This window comes from Doryrhamphus excisus, chromosome 20 (assembly GCF_030265055.1).
Source record: "Doryrhamphus excisus isolate RoL2022-K1 chromosome 20, RoL_Dexc_1.0, whole genome shotgun sequence".
Taxonomy (NCBI): Eukaryota; Metazoa; Chordata; class Actinopteri; order Syngnathiformes; family Syngnathidae; genus Doryrhamphus; species Doryrhamphus excisus.
This window is the reverse complement of record NC_080485.1, coordinates 15,237,316-15,259,118: the sequence shown is the minus strand read 5'-3', so window position 1 is coordinate 15,259,118 and position 21,803 is coordinate 15,237,316. Positions and strand designations below refer to the sequence as shown.

General features: G+C 42.5%; 2 protein-coding genes across 9 annotated transcripts in view; one reads left to right on the top strand and one right to left on the bottom strand.

The window, feature by feature from the left end:
• Positions 1-21,803, bottom strand: part of mgmt (O-6-methylguanine-DNA methyltransferase) — a 269,091-nt gene that overhangs the window by 48,759 nt on the left and 198,529 nt on the right. Inside the window, exon 6 of one of the 3 annotated variants that reach the window (XM_058058124.1) lies at positions 20,250-20,310. The exons of the other annotated variants lie outside the window; for them this stretch is intronic. The gene's annotated coding sequence lies outside the window, so the exon portion shown is untranslated. Of the gene's footprint in view, positions 1-20,249; positions 20,311-21,803 lie in introns of those variants that run through there. 3 annotated transcript variants of the gene reach the window in all.
• The window catches only part of ebf3b (EBF transcription factor 3b), a 118,059-nt gene that overhangs the window by 52,873 nt on the left and 43,383 nt on the right, over positions 1-21,803 (top strand). The window lies entirely within an intron of this gene.

Genomic DNA, 21,803 nt, shown 5'->3' with positions numbered 1-21,803 from the left:
GCTCCACCAGCCGAGCTCCCTTTTTAATGCGCAGCGGAGTAGAATAAGCGAGCGGCGGCGGCGGCGCGGTGGCACCAGCTGAGCTCGCCGCCATCTTCGCCCGGTAGCCGAGGGGCGCGCCGCTGCCACCTGACACCGGGCACACGAGGCCGCTCTTGGCAGACGTGGCAAGCGCACACATGTCGTCCCCCCCCCCCCCCTCATTTGGATGGAGATTCAACACACACAAAAGCTTTAAAAGCCCCCCCCACCCCATATACCCAATCCACACCCCCACTTCACTCCTTTTTTTTTTTTTTTAGTTTTTGACAGCATCATAATAATCTGGGTATCTTCTTGATCATGCCTTGTGTTTTTTTTTTTTTTTTTTTTTTTTTTCCTCCTCATCTTCTCCGAGACGAGTTTGAAATTGCCTGCGTCAGGACTTTGCTAATTAAAGTCATACTTTCAAAAATGCCATAATAACTGTTAATTAGCTTGATGCTATTTTCAGCATAATTTGCTAATTAGTGGAAAACCTGTACAGCGTTTCTCTCTAATTACAGTATGGCTCCACACGGCGCATCTGTGCTTCGACTCCAAATGATACCATTACAAAGTCCCGTATTACGCATTCTCCCTCCAAAAAAAAAAAAAAAAACAGTTAATTGCCGGCGCGGATAGTGAGATACTTCAGTCAGCTGATTTTTTATGGTAATAAATGGACAGACACAAACCCTCCCTTCCGCTTCATGTTTATGAAACGTGAAGAAGGAAAAACAAGCTCCTTATGAGATGCAAGCCGCTGCTTTGGAGTATCATCTCGTCGCTCGGCTCTGTGATGATTTTTCAGACTTTTTAATGAACTTTGATTTATTTAACGTTGCAACCTGGCGAGGGAACGGGAAGGACGGCGTGAGATCCCAAACCAACGTAAACACCAGCGGGCCGATTGCCGCCGACGTATGTAAATATGTTGTTGTTGTCCTGCCGAATTAACGGGACATGACCACAGGTTGACCCCCGTCGTCGTCGGCGGCGTGCGTACCTACCAGACACAAATTACCGCTCGTTAAGCGTGATTGGCACGACCCTTGACCCGTCGCCCATCCTCCTCTGTCTCGGTGCCCCCCCCTTGCTTTTTTTTGACAGCCACCAGTCTGACAGGGACTAGCGCGGGCGCCGGCTAATTAATGCACCACTTCAGAGGCCCTTTCATTTATGGCTTCTGAAAGGCATTATTAAATTAATTAAACCACCAAGAGTTAGTCATTATGAAATCAGGAGGTTTACATGGATGACAGCGTTTATGAATTAAACATCCCCAAAGTTCCTCGCAGGAGATACACCCCGAGCTGCGAGCGGGTACCTAGCGCGACAGATGTTTGCCCCCCCCCACGTCCCCCCCATCCCCTCCTCCTCCAGCTAACCTGTATTGCAAGCGATTTAGGTCTCATTTGGGGGTTTGAAAACTGAAAGCTGCAGAGAAAAGAGGTTGAGGGTAGCTAATGAGCAGAGAAAGGAGAGGGGAAAAGGAGGTCAGCGGCTCTGTTCATGTGTAGACGGTACAGATGGTTCCGTTTTATGCCGCACAACAATGGCGTGCATCAATTTGTCGTTCGCTCTATCGTTAATAGATCGCTGCTCTCACGTGAATTGGCGGCTGGGTGTGTTTGGCCGCACGGTTGCGTTTACGGCCTTTTCTAGTGAGCTTTTATTTAAAAAAAAAAAAAAAAGGATGTTGGGGAATGTTGTGGCGTTGCAAAGATGACTTTGGCTTTGACGTCTGCTGCGTCTCAAATCCAGTACCTCGTCAGCACACTTGAAGACGCACTTACAGTGTGTACTAATCCGTGTAGTGCACTTACCGGAAGAGCCGACAAATACGGCGGTACCTCGCTTTTCATGACGTCGTTTCTAGAGCTGCAACGGTTAGCATCCACTGAATCAACAATCGTTTTGGTACTCAATATATCTTTGTGTTTTTGGCAAAACCGGATCCGGTAGTCCCTCATTTATTGCAGTTAATAAGTTCCAGACCAGACCATGATGAGTGAATCTCCACAAAGTAGCATATAAACCTGTTTACGACCTTCTAAATAGGGATTTTTAGCATTCTTAGAGACCTCTACACATGGAATAACACCCCTATAGTCACAGTTACACTCCTAATACCAAAGGCGTCACTAGGTTCTGAGGACAGGGGGATGGGCTTAAGCCCCCTGGGGATGCACAGGATATGAATGAATGTAGTAGACATTCAAAATAATCCAAAAAAACAAATAAGGAAGAAGAACCGGGATATAACGTTCCCACTTTTGGACAGATTTAGTAGAGATACTCAATAGTTTTAGGCCACCATTAAATGTACACAAGTACACACAATCTATACTGCAAAAAAAAACGCTGCTCAAGCTCTGCAACCATTCTGTCCAGTGGACAGTCATCAATGATATAATCATAATCATTATATTATTCATTAGCCTATTATTATTACTATCATCATTATTCTTCTTCTGATTATTACCACTACTACTACGAGTCAGAGATTTTTTTTTTGTAAAAAAAAAAATCAATAAAAAAAAATCAATAAAAAACATCAAATTATTTAGGGGGACTTAAGAACCCCCCTAAAATGTCAGAGATTTTGTCAGAGATTTTTTTTGTAAAAATAAAAAAAAATAATGAAAAATAAGCCCCCCCTAAAATGTCAGAGATTAAAATGTCAGAGATTTTTTTTGTAAAAAAAATCTATAAAAAATATCAAATTATTTAGGGGGGGCTTGAGAACCCCCCTAAAATGTCAGAGATTTTGTCAGAGATTTTTTTTTGTAAAAAAAAAAAGAATCAATAAAAAATAAAAAAATATATAAAAAATCTATGAAAAATAAGCCCACCTCTAAAATGTCAGAGATAAAAAAATCTATTTAAAAAATCTATAAAAAATATCAGATTATTTAGGGGGGCTTAAGAACATTTTAGGGGGGTCTATATTATATAAATAGGCCTAATGACGCCACTGCCTAACACCCAATATAGTCGACATAATAGTAAAAAATAAGACATATAAGACATAACATAGCCTTACACGTTTTCTCTCATGTGAAATAATTCAAATCCAAAAAAAAATCATTTTAGATTTAGAATAAATATCCCTTTCATATTAGCTTCCTTGATTTCTTCTTTTATTGATGCCATGTGTGTGTGTGTGTGTGTGACATTTGAGTTTGCCTTACAGGCCACCGTAGCTTTGTGCTAAGTGGAATAAATGAGCTACGCTGGGAGTACGGTCCCTCCACATCTTTATTAATACCCCAAGATTCAGCATAACAAAGGTGGGAAATACAACATATTTATCCTCTGACGGATGCTAAGGGTTCTTTCTAGTCAGGACTACCGTTTGTCCTACCTAGTCGTCGGGCATCACCTAATGAAGAATGCTTAAATGAGGCCCGCCCATCATCTCAAATATCTTTTAATATCCTCTTTTGTGGCTTGTGCTTGTCCAGCGGATATCTGCAGCTGTGTGTTGTCATTCATTCATTCATTCATTTTCTACCGCTTTTTCCTCACGAGGGTCGCGGGGGGTGCTGGAGCCTATCCCAGCTGTCTTTGGGCGAGAGGCGGGGTACACCCTGGACTGGTCGCCAGCCAATCACAGGGCACATATAGACAAACAACCATTCACACTCACATTCATACCTATGGACAATTTGGAGTGGCCAATTAACCTAGCATGTTTTTGGAATGTGGGAGGAAACCGGAGTACCCGGAGAAAACCCACGCATGCACGGGGAGAACATGCAAACTCCACACAGAGATGGCCGAGGGTGGGAATTGAACCGTGGTCTCCTAGTTGTGAGGTCTGCGCACTAACCACCAGACCGCCGTGCCGCCCTGTGTTGTCATTACTTATATTATTTTTTTTTTTACCCGGACAAGAGTTATGCCCAGTTAGGGTGGCTTCTACGCCACTGTTGGAATGAGAACATCAATCTCTGCATGTTCTGAGCTCCTGTTTCCATGCCAGTGTTGCAAAGTGTGAACGGTCCAAGTGAAGGGAGGCTATCAGGTACCTGGGATGATCTCAGGAGGCCCACCCATCTCCGTCCTGGTCTCTATTTAGGAAGTTTCCCAGCTCGATGTCTTTCTTTACAACGCCCAGGGAGAAAATGTCAGCAAAAAAAAAAAAAAATCTCCTTTAGAAGCTCTCTCTCCGCTTGTATTTTCCCCATCTTCCTAATCTAACAGTTTACTGAACTTGATAAGTGTCCTATCAACATGCTAATCAAATTACCAGGGAACCAAAATTGACAGTTTTCATTAATTATACAAGATTATTCTAATTGCAATTCAAATTTATTCATTCCGAACAGAAGGTATTCAGTAATATTTTACAGAATTTGCATATTAAATGGAGGGAGTTGTGCATTATGCATGGTAATGTATGCACACTTTCTTATTTTTAACTTGGCGGCCATATGTGGCGCCGTCGCAGGAGCAGGTGAAAAGTCTAAGTGTGTTTAATTTGCTTGACAAACATTCGGCTGGAGCTTGTCAAGGGGAGTATTGTGAGTGCCAATCTTTATTCCCTCTTTATTGATTACCCCCAAACTCTAAACATCTGGAGCTAAATGGCACGGCGAGAGATGAACTGAATCATGGGATTAGTACCTTCAATGACTGAATCACTATCAATTACTTCAATAGCATAATTCAAGTGCGGCGCATAAAAAAAAAAAAAGCTACAGTAGCTTGCCTTGAGCCGGGATTAATATTGCAATTTAACGTAACAATGGAAGCATGGCAACGACGTGGATGGCGTCCAAGTTTTTTTTTTTTTTTTTTTTTTTTCCCGCACGCCTCTCTTCTCCATGCGCTAATTCCGTTATCTAAATACCAATGTTTTTAATTCCTAATTTGGGCTTTGTTTGTCAAATGAAAAGGCTCGGGCGCATTAGGCTTTAAAAAGGTAATGCATTCTGTGAGTAAAACAACCTTATTTATTCACTCAGACGCAAAACCCCCAATTTGCTCTTTGTTTTTATTTCCTAGAGCGGGCAGTCAAGTGCAAACAGCTTACTGGGAAGCTGTTTACTACTGTATATGACAAGCGGCGTGCACGAGGCGGGCAGGGGAAGGGGAGGGGAAAGAGGAGGGGAGAGGCGGGGCGCTCCACAGGCAAGGTCTTGTGTTGTAATGTGAGCATAATAATTATCAAACAGCATCGGGGGGGCTCCGGGCGTGGGGGGGGGGGGGGGCTGGAACAGGGGGAGAGCATGTTTGATATGTAGAATGAGCCCACGGTGCATCCATAGAGGGTGACTAAATCGCACGGTTCATGGATCACATTAGTATGGCTCTGCATCCGGCCGCACGCTATAGGTGATTTCCATTTAGACACACATTTCCACTGCAAGATAAATATGACTTGAATCCTAATTTCCCTCAAGTAAATATAATACAAATACAACATAATACAGTGTCGGGGCTAGGCGGGCTAATAGATTACTAGCGTGTTTTCCATTTGTATGGTAAGTGCCCAACCTGGGCGGTGGTCCGGCGCCTAACAAATTGAATGTTTAATCCATCTGGGTGTAGATTGAGGGTATCAGAAAGATCGTAATCGCGCCCGTGTTCTCTTGCGGCCGCCAGTGTATTAGATGTTTTTACTCTTAAGGGGCTCGGGATTAGAGGTGAGGCGAGCGGCGGCGGGGAAGTGCAACATTTCTGATCGAGTTGTCCTCAAAGATGACTTTAGATTTCACTATGCGGTAATGGGGAATTCAATATGCATTTGTTATTTTTAAATGTGTTGTTCTGAGCTCCTGTTTTCTAAATAATGCCGCCATTGCTTTGTTAAACTGCGTCAACGGTGCCTCTGCTGGTGGCAGCCGAGTAGTGCAGCTCGTGGACGCGATTCATTTCCACACAAACCTTATTCTCAGTGGTGTTGCTTTCAAGAACATCACGTTTACATACAATTCCACATGTGGGAAAAAGCACGGTCGCCAAACAGAGGACATTTTTGTTTGTTAGCAAGATGACGCAAAAACGACGCGTATAACTTGTAAACTTCCTGTGTGGATTTTGCTTTAGTTTAGGCCGTTTTTTTTTAAATAGGCTTGCTGATTAGCCTGCTTTTGCCCTATAATACAAAAATTTGTCAGAGATTTTTTTTGTAAAAAAATAAAAAAATTAATAAAAAATTAAAAAAAATAAGAAACCCCCTAAAATGTCAGAGATTTGTCAGAGATTTTTTTTAGAAAAAAAAATCAATAACAAATATCAAATTATTTAGGGGGACTTAAGAAACCCCCTAAAATGTCAGAGATTTTGTCAAAGATTTGTCAGAGATTTTTTTGTAAAAAAAAAAAACAATAAAAAATATCAAATTATTTAAGAAGACTTAAGAAACACCCTGAAATGTCAGAGATTTTGTCAGATTTTTTTTGTAAAATAAAGAAATTTAAAAAATCAATAAAAATATCAAATTATCGAGGGGGACTTAAGAACCCCCCTAAAATGTCAGAGATTTTTTTGTAAAAAAAAAAAAAAAATCAATAAAACAAATAAAAAAAAAATCTAATTATTTAGGGGGGCTTAAGAACCCCCCCCTAAAATGTCAGAGATTTTTTTTTGCAAAAAAAAATCAATAAAAATATCAAATTATCGAGGGGGACTTAAGAACCTCCCTAAAATGTCAGAGATTTTTTTGTAAAAAAAAAAAATCAATTAAAAAATCAATAAAAAATATCAAATTATTTAGGGGGGCTTAAGAAACCCCCTAAAATGTCAGAGATTTTTTTGTAAAAAAAAAAAAAAAATCTATAAAAAATATCAAATTATTCAGGGGGCTTAAGAACATTTTGGGGGGGCTGAATCCCCCTAAAATAAGCTTAATGACGCCACTGCCCAACACCAATTATAGTAGACATAATAGTAGAGAGTACACGGTCCCTCCAAAAACGACGCGTCTAACTTGTAAACTTCCTGTGTGTATTCTGTTTTAGTTTCACTTTGGTGTGTTTGTATCGCACATTTCTTCTCTAAACGGCCGCACTTGGAGAATCAGACCTGCCAACTTTGCGCTGCACCATTTCCCTCACAGATTGCTGTGGCTCAGGCGAGGATTATGCCTCGGCATGGCATGGCTGCGCTAGCTGGAGTTCTTATTTATACAACAGTGTCCAATCATTTTGCATCTAGAGCTGCGTAATGAAAAATTTACATTGTTGTAAAAATGTTGTAAAAAGGTCACGTCGTCCTTCACTAAATGGAGCTTTTAACGCCAACATGTCCAAATGAACGCATGGCCACTCCAAATTGTCCATAGGTATGAATGTGAGTGTGAATGGTTGTTTGTCTATATGTGCCCTGTGATTGGCTGGCCACCAGTCCAGGGTGGACCTGGAAAAAAAAATGATGGATGGATGGTCATTACATCGAATTACTTTAGCCATGGCTTAGTCATGGCTGACTCCATGATACATGATCATGATGTCCGCCATGATACGGTGATTCCATGTGGAAGTTTTTGGAAGTTCTTACTTTGTTCTTCTTCCTCACTCAGTTTGACACACTTTCTTAAGTTAAGTCTTAAGAATAAATCATTTGGCGAGGCTAACATGTTAGCTGGATAGCTTGCTATGCTAGCGGAAGTTGTCTCTTATATCCCTGCAGTGGTTAGCAATGTGATGTAAACAAAGAATAATAGGAGTGTCAAGGTGTGTTGTGTTTATTATTAATTATTTGTAATATCATTTTGACTCGCCCGAGGACAGCTGGGATAGGCTCCAGCACCCCTGCGACCCTTGTGAGGATAAGCGGTAGAAAATGAATGAATGACTGTTATCACCGAAATGCATGGTTTGAGTTCAAGTTTCTATTTGCCACTATTGTGTTGTTAGATTTTTACTTGGGCTGTCAAAATGTGTAATTAGATTAATCACAATATTAGATTAATCACAATATTTTATTATAATATTTAATATTTTTTATTCATATTTATTTATTTATATATTGATTTTTTTATTCAGTATTATTTTATTGAAAGAAAGATGAATGACAGGTAATTCAGCTTTGTGTTTATTTTTTTTGTTAGTTTTTTTAAACAATGTGGTTTTAAAGGGCTGTCAAAATGTGTAATTAGATTAATCACAATTTTAGATTAATCACAATTTTAGATTAATCACAATTTTAGATTAATCACAATATTTTTTATTTTATTATAATATTTTATATTTGTTTATTTATTTCTTATTCAATATTATTTTATTGAAAGAAAGATGAATAACAGGTAATTTAGCTGCGTTTATTTTTTAAATTTTTTTATTTATTTATTTATTTTTAACCTTTTTTTGTTTTTTTAAACGATGTTGTGGCTATCGACCACTGCAAAAAGGTTTTGAGTGCAGCAGGTAAAATTTTGACACCTTTACTCCGGTATTTCGTATTTTATAATACCATTGAAGCTTTTTGAAGCCGATGTAGCGTCGGAGCCTCGTCCAGGTGTGAACTCCAAACCGAAACTGGTAAAAATGCAACCGTGTTTAAAAAAACGGCGAGTATGAACAACGCATGCGATCCGTGTTGGCGGGTCAGGAGAAGCAACGTTAGCTTCACAGCATCTCGTACAAAGTATGACAAATTGCAAGCTTCTTATAGCTTAATCTGTTTACTATGATGCTAGCGTGTGCAGTTATTACAAACTAATTAAAGAAATCACTTTGATATAATTAGTCAGATTTCAGGAAGCTCATTAGTTGTCATTTGCATGAAAAATAGGCCCTGCAGTGACGCTTGCAGGCCGCTGTCATTTTTTTTTTGTTGTTGTCGCTTTATCTGGTTACACATCCACCCCCATTGTTTGTTGTTAGAGGCGGCGTGAAGTGGCCCGCAATATTTTCAGCGGCGGGGTGTCTTTCAACAACTTCCTCCCCTTCGAGCCACCCGACCTGGATGTGAAAGCAGACGCGTGTGTACCGTGTGTACGCCAGGCAGGAGGAGCGAGTGGCAAAACGTTGTCTATTTATGTGTCAGCTTCCTGACAAAGAAGCGGCCTGACAAGTGAGGGTTTCCCTCGGCGGGGAGGGGGGCGGGGTGGCGGGGAGGAGGGGGCTTTTATCCACCGCACTTACATGCCCGGTCTATGCCCACAGACTCATGTGATTTGCAAATCACACTCTTTGAAAAGTCACAAACGGGGCGAGACACGCCACGCTACGGCTTTGTCAAGGCGCCTTCACAGCGAGCTAGCTGTATCGCTAACAGGAAGGAAGCAGCCTTCTCTGAGCATTTGCCTGCCTGTCACTTTCTGCAACGCATGCCGTCTTGCGCCTTCATGCTTGGGGTCTCTCCTCCCTCCGAGGCTTTGCCGTCTTCCCTTTGGACTGACAAATAAAACGCGTACATTCCCGCTCCCCTGCACCCCTCCAAAAAAAAAAAAAAAAAAAAAAACCTCTCTTGCTCTTATGTCATCTATTGCTGACTGAGTTAACTCCTACAGTACGTTTATTCAATAAGATTAATGCATTAAATACAATGAAATAAATAAAATACAGTTAAAAATATGAAAGAAAATCAAATATTACAGTTTAACTTAACTTTGTACACCACGAGAAACGCGGTACTTAGTTTGAGAACCACTGACTTTGTAAAAAAAAAAAAAATGTCAACAACATGACGTCGGAACATTTAAAGCAATTTTCATGAAAGAAAACTGCAACAAATGCATAATGTAATATAATGTAAGTGGGATTTTATACTTTTGGGGGTTTAGGGACCCCCAGACTGGGTGCATTATACGATCAGTATTGAGTAAAAGTGCCTTGCAAACTCGGTCACAAAACTCGGTAAGACGTAACCGAACACCGTCCGTAACCGAATGTTGGAAAACGTTCCCATTGGAAGATATCTGATGATCCACGTCGTTCCCTCGCATGCAAACTCCACACCGAGATGGTCGAGGGTGGAATTGAACCCTGGTCTCCTAACTGTGAGGTCTGCGCGCTAACCACTCGACCGCCGTGCAACCGAGTCTGATATCAGTATAGTCACATTTTTACTTAATAATTTTTTGGAATGTGGGAGGAAACTGGAGTATCCGGAGAAAACCCACGCATGAAAACATGCAAACTCAACACGGAGATGGCCGACGGTGGAATTGAACCCTGGTTTTCTAGCTGTGAGATCTACGTGCTAACCACTCGACCGCCGTGCAACCGAGTCTGATATCAGTATAGTTACATTTTTACTTAATAATTTTTTTGGAATGTGGGAGGAAACCGGAGTACCCGGAGAAAACCCACGCATGAAAACATGCAAACTCAACACGGAGATGGCCGAGGACGGAATTGAACCCTGGTTTTCTAGCTGCGAGGTCTCTGCGCTAACCACTCGTCCACCGTGCCTGTTTAATCATCATCCATACCCGTTTTTTCCACACCATAGACCAAATTGAGTCCACGTATTTGTAAACAGTGTCGTCAATTTAAGGAACGGTCGTAATTATTAACGGAGATCAGACTAGAAGGACACCGAAGTCTAAGCGGCTACAAAAGCGGCTCATGTTTATCATCATCATCATCATCCGTGGCCTTTTTTTTTTTTTTCCCACCGTAGACCAGATCCTTCCCCAAACACGGGGGCACAGAGAGGCACTTGTGTGACGCTGATGTCACAACCCTACCTGGCCCCCACTCGCACAAAAGCTAAGGTATCATTACGAGGCGCACACAATGGCCATTCAAGCAAGTCGTGGCGCTCCTCCGGACCTGAGGAACAATGTTATTTTTTGTGTCTGCATTATAAAGACACTTTTTTATCCTTTCTGTGTGTGTGTGTGTGTGGACAGGAAACCTGACAGACAAAAAACCCTTTGGAGGAAAATGCTCCAGGCGGCTTGCGGGTTTAATCTTTTGCCATTAGCATTTAGCAACCCCCCCCCCCCCACCACCATACACACCACCATCACCACACTCACACACACAAAGACCATATTTACAGGGTCAAAAGTAAAGGCTGCTTGTCTCTGGAGACTTCCTTTATGCTGATCTTTACCATATATCGACTTAAGATTTTGCGCTTTCATTTTGTTGCTAATTAATTTTGCAAAGACCCGAACACAAACACTCACAAAAAAAATAAACATATTTGTGGCGGGCGGCGAAACATTTTCCTTACACGCGGAAAAACAAATTCCTCCCGCCATGCAAGCATATTAAAAATCATTAACGGTGGCAAGAATTCCACATTTATATACGTACGCACGCTCGCTTCCATGTTGTGTGACGTGCCGCCGCTGTGTGTGTGACTCCATGTGTGTGATTCATTCCAGGGCAGTTTTAGTCCTTATAAAATATTCATTTTGGTTGTGCAGGGCCCTGTAATTGCCATCTCTCACCCTGAATTATTTATACCTCGCACAGACTGACAAAGCTTTGCCATACGGCCCCAGATGAATCAGAAAGCAGCCATCTCTGCTGCCAACAGCACTGGGCTTTCACACAAATATGGCAGCCACGTCTCTCTGCCTGGCCTCTCTTAATTTGACATTTTCTCCCCCCAACCCGCCATCGCCATCGCCCCGCCCGGCCCCGCCTCCTGCCTTTGTCCTAGGTGCACAGAAAGGTTACCTGTTAGCTTTAAGCACCGACCCGCTCGCTGTCTTTCTGTCTCTATCACCCCCCCCTGCTCCCACTCCCACTCCCACTCGCCGACATGACAGTCCACGTTCTCTGTGTGTGTTTTCTCTCTCTCTCTGCGTTAAATGTGGCGGCGATGTCAGAGTGGCTGCCTCATGTTTTATGATGGCTGACCAGTCCTGACAGCCACTTTGGATGTATGTATTATACATTAGTAATAATATGATGTCGTTTGGGCATGCATGGATGGACCGCAGCAAAAAAAAAAAAAAGGACTGGAGTGCAAATACCGCCACTACTACTACTATTACTACTATTACTACTATATCTGGAGCCAAAATAACTACGCATACCCATGTTGCTGACTGGACAGCTGCTGTACTGTAACACAACTAAGTACTAAGTACTATGACTAAGTAAAACGTGCTTATCAAGTGCAGGGAGGTGCTGACTGGTATTTCCTTCGGGCCTCAACCTCCACTGCTGACCGCTAATCAAAAGCATCGTATTTGCTGCCCTGGCGCAAAAAAAAAAAAAAACTCTCAAAAAAAAACTTTAGCTGGGATTTTTTTAAATGCCTGGAATATGTGGACAATTGATGGATTCTATCGATTGATTCCATTTATTACGTAAACTTTGGCTGCACTGTGGGATGGCAGCCAGCAGGGGAGCTGCTGAGGCAATATAAGCTAGTTTGTTGTGTGAATGGAGACGAGCCGCATAAAAGTTAAGCTGCGTCAACGCAGATAATTGATATTTTATACAATTGAAAAATAACATAGATTGGTCATTTTGGCCCACTTTTATCAAATCAATCTAAAAAAATAATTAAAAAATAACAATTAGCTGCCATTTTCTTTCATCTTGATGAAATACATTTTTAGTTAAAAAAATTTTTTTAATCCTTTTTCACACTCAGAAAAAATGCATTGATTAAATGCATTTATTATTTAAAAAATAATAATATTTTCTACAGAAATAAAAATTAAAAATAAATTTGTTATTACAGTTGTAATGACAAATTTGATTCATTTGTAAATGTTGACAAAAAACATCAGCATTTTTTGCACAGGAAAATTTTTTAAAATATTTTTACACCAAAAAATCACAATTGATAGGTAATTTACTACAATAATTTATGCAATATATTTTATATATTTTTCAAACGAAGCATAAAAAGAAATATTGAAATCAAATAATTGATTTGTAAATGTAACCCACATTTGAACACTTTTGTAAAAATACATATATACATTAAAATATATATATATAATAAAAATAATATTTCATGAATATTAGCAGGCCAAAAAGTCATATTTTAAAAACTTTTATGCTACAGATATTTTGCCCCATAACTACCACAGCTATGACATATTTTTATTTGAATGATCGGGATTATGTGAAACCCTTCCAAAGGGGGTTGGCCAAACCTAACCGACCTAAAATAGGATTATTCTCCATTTTGGGCTGCCCCCCCCCCACCCCCCAAACATTCCCGTGAAGTTTGCATGAAAGGTCTGACAGCTGATCTATTGACTCTCACCCATCGACATGCTCTATTTGTGAACATCAACATTCCTGAATATTATGTTGTATCAATGGCCGCCGAGGATCCCGCCCCACCCCTCCCTGCCCCCCCCACAATACTACTACTACGGGAGAGTGAATCACGCGGAATTATTTATGTTTCTTTGTCCTATTACATTGTGTTCAAAGCGGTGGCGTCAAGAGAAGGCGAGTAAAACAAAGAGCGGCGTGCAACAGTACACAGCCTCGGCAGCATCGCCATGCGAGGGGGGTCGGGGTAGAGAGAGAGAGCTCGGGGCTAAAACATGCAGTGTTCGGTGTACGAGTGTGTGTGTGGGGGGGGGGGGGGGGCGAACACACTCATACACACATACATGACAGCAAGAATCCCGAGTCCGGCGTTAGCCCGTGATGGATATTTAGCAGCAGTCTTTTGTTTAATCTGTGACAGTCAACCTGCAAGGAGTAGGCCTTGACGTGAAGCCATTTGTGAAGACGAGCCATTCTCTTAAGTAAGAGACTAACAGTGTCCGAGAGACAGAAACAGGAGGTGAGAAGGATGAGTGAAAGTAGACGAGCGAGCGAGCGAGCGAGAGGGAGAGAGAGAGAGAGCAGCTCCCATAATGAGTCCTGCAGCCATGGAGTAAATGAAGAGGGATTGACAGAATGAGGGATCCTCAAGTGAAATAATGTCAATGCCACTCTGCCCATTAGAGAGGGAAGGGGTTGGGGGGTAGGGGGGGTGGAGGCGGGGGTAAAGAGGGATGAATGGAGGGACACAGCTACATCTACAGGGCGAGCAGGAAGCGCATCAATTATTTGTGACACCCCCCTTCCGTGTAAAAAAAAAAAAAAAGTACAAAACAACAAAATGAAGCGACAAGAAAGGATCCAATAAATTCCGACGGCGACGCGGAAAGGGTTAATGTCCCCGAAGCCAATAAGGTGGGATAGCGAGGCACTTGTCCGCTGATAAAGAAGCGATAGCGTCTGCTCGGGGGCCGGCTCCCCGGGCGCTTGTATGTGAGGTAGAGCAAATATTGTTAATGCGCTGTGGTTAGCTCGAGAAAAACAGGAGGCGGCGCCGGACGCAAACGGCGGCGTGACTCGACTCGGCGACTCGGTCGCATAGATTAGGATCTCGGAGCTTCGTTGTCTTCCTTGTCACAACAAGGATCTGAACGCAGTTCAGCGGAGTTCCTAATAACCGGAGCAGTAGGTAAAGAAAGGCTTGACATCAAGACCCCGGCGTTTTGGAAATCCGATACGCTATTGACTCGCTCGCAACTATCTCAGCGCGGAGATCCGGTGTCAGCACATTGTAGCGCCGTGTCGGGGAGCTCTTCCTCCTGTAACAGGGGCCCATTGAGTCTGGGAGGCAGCTGGGACCGGGGCGGGGCCCGGCGATCGATACTCCAGCACCCTGCAACGGATGACCTCACTGTCATGGCTGCCGGCTGTGGACACTGCATGCTAGTCATTAGCGGCGGGAGCTTAGCCTTGTCAATACCTGACCGTTATGGATACTTTGGCCATCTGTCAGCGTATCGTGTTCGCTCTCGGCGTGAGAACGCGTCTTCTTTCTTCGACGTCTTACATTATCTGTATTTGCCCTCGTCAGCCAATCAAAGAGACGGACATTTATGCAAGAGACCCGGCAATTAAGTCGGACATTTAAATGAGAGGAAGCCCTCGTCACCTCGTGTGTTTGTTTTTCCCTGCTCTCTCCCCGGCCTTTTTTTTTTTTTTTTTTTTTTTTTTTTGTGTGTGCGTTTGATGATAGAAGAGGGCGAGCTAGAATTAGGGCGATGGGTCTTCCTTTGAGTGTCAGCCTAAAATGATCAGAGTAAAGATAAGAGGGTCTAGCAGCCCTCAAATCAGTCAAAGTGCCAAAGTCGGCCTTTTTCTCCTCAATTACCGGCTTGCGTGTGAAGCCAGGGAGTGGAAGGCGCCGAGCCTGCTGCATTACTAAAGAGACAATCTATTTCCCCTTTGACCAGAGGGAGAGAAATCATTATGGCATGATTAGTAGCTTCGGCAGCGGGGCGAGCATGGAGGTACGACGGGAGAGACGCATTAATTGCCACAGACCGAGGCGCACGGGCAGGATTGTTCTAATGTTGATTTGCAGGGGCGGCGTGACTGGCAGTCAAGACATAAAAGCTGATGTCAGCGCTTCGTTTGCTCAGGCGGAGAGGCTTGATGTCTGCGTGCGAGCCTTTGTCTTGGGCTGCGTTCGATACCCAAAACCTAAAAAAGATACTTTGCTTAGCTTTGCTTTCATATTCTGCTGTTTTTCAACCACATTAGATTTCACATGAAGCTTCTAATGTATAATTTTTAAGAGATATTGGGAACATTTTCTTTTTATTTCCCATCTAAATTCATTTGAACGGAGGTGGAATATTCATTTGTAAATAATACACAAAATCTCTTCTTCAATATCTCCCTTTCAAAACCACATAAAATGCAATTTTTGGTATTTTTATTAAAAACACTAATTTTTGTGCTACATTATCCCATTCAAAGCATGCAGCAAAATATCTGCAGGGGTTAAACTCCCCCGTAGTCATCCCTTGTTCGATTCCAGGCCCGACCGTGATAAAGAAAAGGCGGCTCCTCCTTCTAAATACGTTTAACATTATTAGAGCCCTCCAGACATGAAATAACACCCCTATAGTTGCCGCTACATCTGTATTACCCAATATAGCACTTTTAACCACCGAACATAAACCATTGAAGAGTGTTTACTTTATAGGGGAGCAGAATGGGAGACATTATTAGAGCCCTCTAGACATGAAATAACACCCCTATAGTCACCTCTACATCCGTGTTACTCAATATAGCACGTAAACCACTGAACATAAACCATTGAAGAGTGTTTACTTTATAGGGGAGCAGAATGGAAGACATTATTAGAGCTCTGTAGACTTGAAATAACACCCCTATAGTCGCCTCTACATATGTGTTACCCAATACAGCACATATAAGCGAACATAAGCCATTGAAGAGTGTTTAGAATGGGAGGTGGACAGGAAGTGATGTCAGAGTTGAGTTGTAGCTTGTTGTGACAGTAACCCCGTTATTGTTATTATTATTATTGCGAAATACTAGAATACTAGTTAACTCAGCCATTTATACTTAAACATGCTTAAGTTGGGTTAGAAAATAAGTACAAATATTTTGAATAGACGTATATATTTTTACGAATAATAGGCTGTAGTCAAGGTTGGTGAGGCTGGAACTGCGATGTAGCGAGTACTGACTGTATGTGTATTTATATATAATAAATGTATACTGTGTATATTGTAGGGTGAAGTAGTTCTCTACTAGCGTCTAGCGTCCTCTAAGACAGACCGATTGGGGTCGATTCGATGCCTCGGATGAAGGCGAATTTCGCTTTTGCTGTCATTGTAAGACTTTACGGTTCGCGTAGCGTTCACCTGGACCGAGACCCACCATTGTTGGCATTGACCGAATGAAGCGTACTCGGGTCCGAATGCCCCCTTTGTCTAATCGACTCCCCCCCACACAATCCCACCCCGTCCCTTACTTCTCTCCCTCACCTCCAACTGATAGCTGCCTCAGCCGATGATTTCATCCAGCGCGGTCCGCTGAGAGCCTCCTCCGCCGGCTTTGGAAGAGCTTTAATTAGCCATGTTAATATCCCCTTCATTGGCCTTAATATCACTCAACACCTTCCTCCATCTCGGCGGCCACCAGGGCCCCCCTGTCCTGTCAGAACAGCTGATTATTGAGAAGGATAGCTTTAATCAAACCTAATTGCAGTTCATTCTTTCTCTCTATCCCCCTTTGCCCTCCATTGCCAACATCTAATGGCAGCGACGACTTGATATCCCATTAAAAAACAATTAAACAAGCTCCTTTTGTCTCCGTGCGTGCCAAAACACGAGCACAAACTTCTGTAGATATTTAAGAAGTAAAAGAGAGGGAGCGAGACGGGGCCCGGTCTTAATTGCTCTCCTTTCCACCGAGGACCAATTTGCGGCGCGCTCACGGAGAATCTTAACCAACTCAAACGTAATGGATGCTATAGGACTGGCGCTGCGGTGGACGATGAAAATTAAGCTTATCTTTTTAGCGCCGGAATTGAGCTTAATTGCCTTCATAACAGTAAACATAAAGGAGGCGCTTTATGAGCGGGCGCGTGCGCAATTTCTCCGTCTTTATTGCTTTGTTACTTTTGCAACGCGGTGCGCTAACAAAAAACAAAAAAAAGTAGCACGGAAAAAAGTCCGACTCGGCGAGCGATGTGTTTGTTTTATGAAGTCGATGCATTGTTCGGGAAATGTATTCCATCTCCGGCTCCCACATAAATTGTGTGCAAACGCGCAAACGCACAACACCCAATCTGTACGAGAGGCGACAGACAAATAAAAGTCGTATTTCAGGTCTGCTTTCCGCAGATGTCTGCTGCTCTACATTACGACTCTTCGGGGAAATAAAAACAGGGTCAGGGAATTAGAGTACATAATGGTCATTTTGATGATCAGCCAACAGATGCAACCCCAAAACACAGTCAACACAATCAAGTGAAATGCCCTAATGACGGGCGGCTACTTTATGGCCTCGCCACACACCGACAGGCAATCAGCATCCTGGCACGGGTTAAAGCCTCTTTTATTGATGTCCGAGCCACGCATCCCTGGGAAAATATTTTCCCACCTCAACTCGGCCAACTCCGAGGTATGGGAGTCTATGGAGAAGCGCTTCGAAATGACCGATGCGTGTTTTAATGTGGCGGGGTTGGGTGGGGTCATGCCAGAGACTGATTTATGGCAAGCGGGCCAAAACGGGAATTCCCTGTGTTTGGCCCCGATGAGACAATCCACGCTACGATCCGTGGTAATCCGCCGACTGCATTGTAGTTGTGTTGTGATGCCAACGCAACTCAAAGGGCAAAGCAAACATGGCATTTCACGCCGTCGTGTCGTGTAACGTCTTTAACGGCCCTTTATACTTTACGGGGGAACTGAATGGGAGACATTATTAGAGCCCTCTAGACATGAAATAACACCCCTATAGTCGCCGCTACATCCGTATTACCCAATATAGCACTTAAACCACCGAACATAATCCATTGAAGAGTGTTTACTTTATAGTGGAGCAGAATGGGAGACATTATTAGAGCCCTCTAGACATGAAATAACACCCCTACAGTCGCCCCTCCAGCCGTATTACCAAATCTCGCACATATAACCAGAGAACATAAGTCATTGAAGAGTGTTTACTTTATAGGGGAGCAGAATGGGAGACATTATTAGAGCCCTCTAGACATGAAATAACACCCCTATAGTCGCCTCTACATCCGTATTACCCAATATAGCACATATAACCAGAGAACATAAGCCAGTGAAGAGTGTTTACTTTATAGGGGAGCAGAATGGGAGACATTATTAGAGCCCTCTAGACATGAAATAACACCCCTATAGTCGCCTCTACATCCGTATTACCCAATATAGCACATACAACCAGAGAATATAATCCAATGAAGAGTGTTTACTTTATAGGGGAGCAGAATGGGAGACATTATTAGAGCCCTCTAGACATGAAATAACACCCCTATAGTCGCCTCTACATCCGTATTACCCAATATAGCTCTTAAACCACCGAACATAAGTCATTGAAGAGTGTTTACTTTATAGGGGAGCAGAATGGGAGACATTATTAGAGCCCTCTAGACATGAAATAACACCCCTATAGTCGCCTCTATATCCATATTACCCAATATAGCACATATAACCACCGAACATAAGCCATTGAAGAGTGTTTACTTTATAGGGGAGCAGAATGGGAGACATTATTAGAGCCCTCTAGACATGAAATAACACCCCTATAGTCGCCTCTACATCCGTATTACCCAATATAGCACTTAAACCACCGAACATAAGCCATTGAAGAGTGTTTACTTTATAGGGGAGCAGAATGGGAGACATTATTAGAGCCCTCTAGACATGAAATAACACCCCTATAGTCGCCTCTACATCTGTATTACCCAATATAGCACTTAAACCACCGAACATAAGCCATTGAAGAGTGTTTACTTTATAGGGGAGCAGAATGGGAGACATTATTAGAGCCCTCTAGACATGAAATAACACCCCTATAGTCACCTCTACATCCGTATTACCAAATATAGCACTTAAACCACCGAACATAAGCCATTGAAGAGTGTTTACTTTATAGGGGAGCAGAATGGGAGTCATTATTAGAGCCTTCTAGACATGAAATAACACCCCTATAGTCGCCGCTACATCCGTATTACCCAATATAGTACATATAACCAGAGAATATAATCCATTGAAGAGTGTTTACTTTATAGGGGAGCAGAATGGGAGACATTATTAGAGCCCTCTAGACATTAAATAACACCCCTATAGTCACCTCTACATCGGTGTTACCCAATATAGCACATATAACCACCGAACATAAGCCATTGAAGAGTGTTTACTTTATAGGGGAGCAGAATGGGAGACATTATTAGAGCCCTCCAGACATGAAATAACACCCCTATAGTCGCCGCTATATCCATATTACCCAATATAGCACATATAACCACCGAACATAAGCCATTGAAGAGTGTTTACTTTATAGGGGAGCAGAATGGGAGACATTATTAGAGCCCTCTAGACATGAAATAACACCCCTATAGTCGCCGCTACATCCGTGTTACCCAATATAGCATATATAATATAGCACATATAATATAGCACAAAGCAAACGCGGCATTTCAGGCACACCGCCGTGTCGTGTAACGTCTTTAACGGTCCCCGGTCCCAATCCGAGGTGCAGCGGGAGGATTTATCAATAAATTCTTGAGAAATCCGAGTGAGCTAACAAACGAGCCCGGCCCAGATCTCACTCAGACGTGACATTTGTTCAGAGACGATTAGCCAGGTTGTAATTTGTGGCGTAATTGCCTCACCCACCCACAAGTGCATGGGTGTGTGTGCATGCGTTATTTGTGCGTCTGTGTGTGTGTGTGTGTGTGTGTGTGTGGCATACGGCGGTCCCAGGAGTGTCCGCCTAATTGCCTGACAGGACTATAAGTTTTGTGGCGCGCTCTCACCTTGTTAGGTCCTTTATCCCTGATGCTCTTCAAACAAGACCTGGTCACAGGTGGGCCTCATTTGCTTCCCTATTGAACAGGAGAACTTTAATTGCACAGGGGTGTCCTGGGATTAAAGAGGCGGGCGGAATATCAAGTGACTTTCTGTATGTTAGCGGCAGATGGGTGTCGGCGAGGACCCGTGAACTCAGGTGAGGGGGATGACAAAGAGACTGATGGGCTTGGTTTTGAGGGGATAAATAATGGATCGATTTGAATGGATGCTGTGGACGGCTGTGATTGACTCACTTTGCACCACGTTAGCTAAACTTAATGAGATGGAATACATGACCTGTGTTCAAAGGGTGCCTTCGCGGGTGGAAGAAAGCTCCGTTTTGCCACCGAATGTCCAATATTGTGGTTGTAGTTCGCTTCTGTTTTCTTGTTACGCTCGTTGTTTGTTTACGTATTTCACTGGGAAGGTTGTGTTGCCAAACGGGAGACTTGAATCATGGAAAACGGTTTACAAGTTCTGGTGACTATATCGCCGGGCGGGTTACACTTCCTGCCTGTTTCCTTTCAAAGGAAAAAAATACTGTATTTTCCGGACTATAAGTCGCACTTTTTTTCATAGGTTGGCTGTTCCTGCGACTTACACTCCAGAGCGACTTATGTATGTTTTTTTTCTACCTAATTATGCATTTCTGGCTTTGTGCAACTTATACTCCGGAGCGATTTATAATCCAGAAAATACAGTAATTATGTAGAAAAAAACATACATAAGTCGCACTGGAGTATACATAAGTCGCATTTTTTTGCGGGTAATATATTTTCCAAACTACTTGACCAAAACATACCATATTTTCCTGACTATAAGTCGCACTTTTTTTCATAGGTTGGCTGTTCCTGCGACTTATACTCCAGAGCGACTTATGTATGTTTTTTTTTTTCTACCTAATTACGCATTTCTGGCTTTGTGCGACTTATATCCCGGAGCGACTTATAATCCAGAAAATACAGTAATTATGTAGAAAAAAACATACATAAGTCGCACTGGAGTATAAGTCGCATTTTTTTGCGGGTAATTTATTTTAACTACTTGACCAAAACAGACATTACGTCCTCTTGGAAGGCAAGTTCTAACAATAAAAGAATAGTCAAATACGTCCAAGAAGACGTAATGTCTGTTTTGGTCAAGTAGTTTGTAAAATAAATTACCCGCAAAAAAATGCGACTTATACTCCAGTGCGACTTATGTACGTGTTTGGCGAAAACCATTGGCGAAACCATTGTGCTAGCATATCTTACACCTATTCAGCCTGTTCTCTATTCTTTTATTGTTAGAACTTGTCTTCCAAGAGGACGTAATGTCTGTTTTGGTCAAGTAGTTCTAATAAATTACCTGCAAAAAATGCGACTTATACTCCAGTGCGACTTATGTTTGTTTTTTTCTACCTAATTATGCATTTTTGGCCTTGTGCGACTTATACTCTGGAGTGACTTATAGTCCAGAAAATACGCTAGTTTGACCACAAATCTGCAAAGTTGCAAACATGCGGGGATCCACTGCACATGTACCGTCA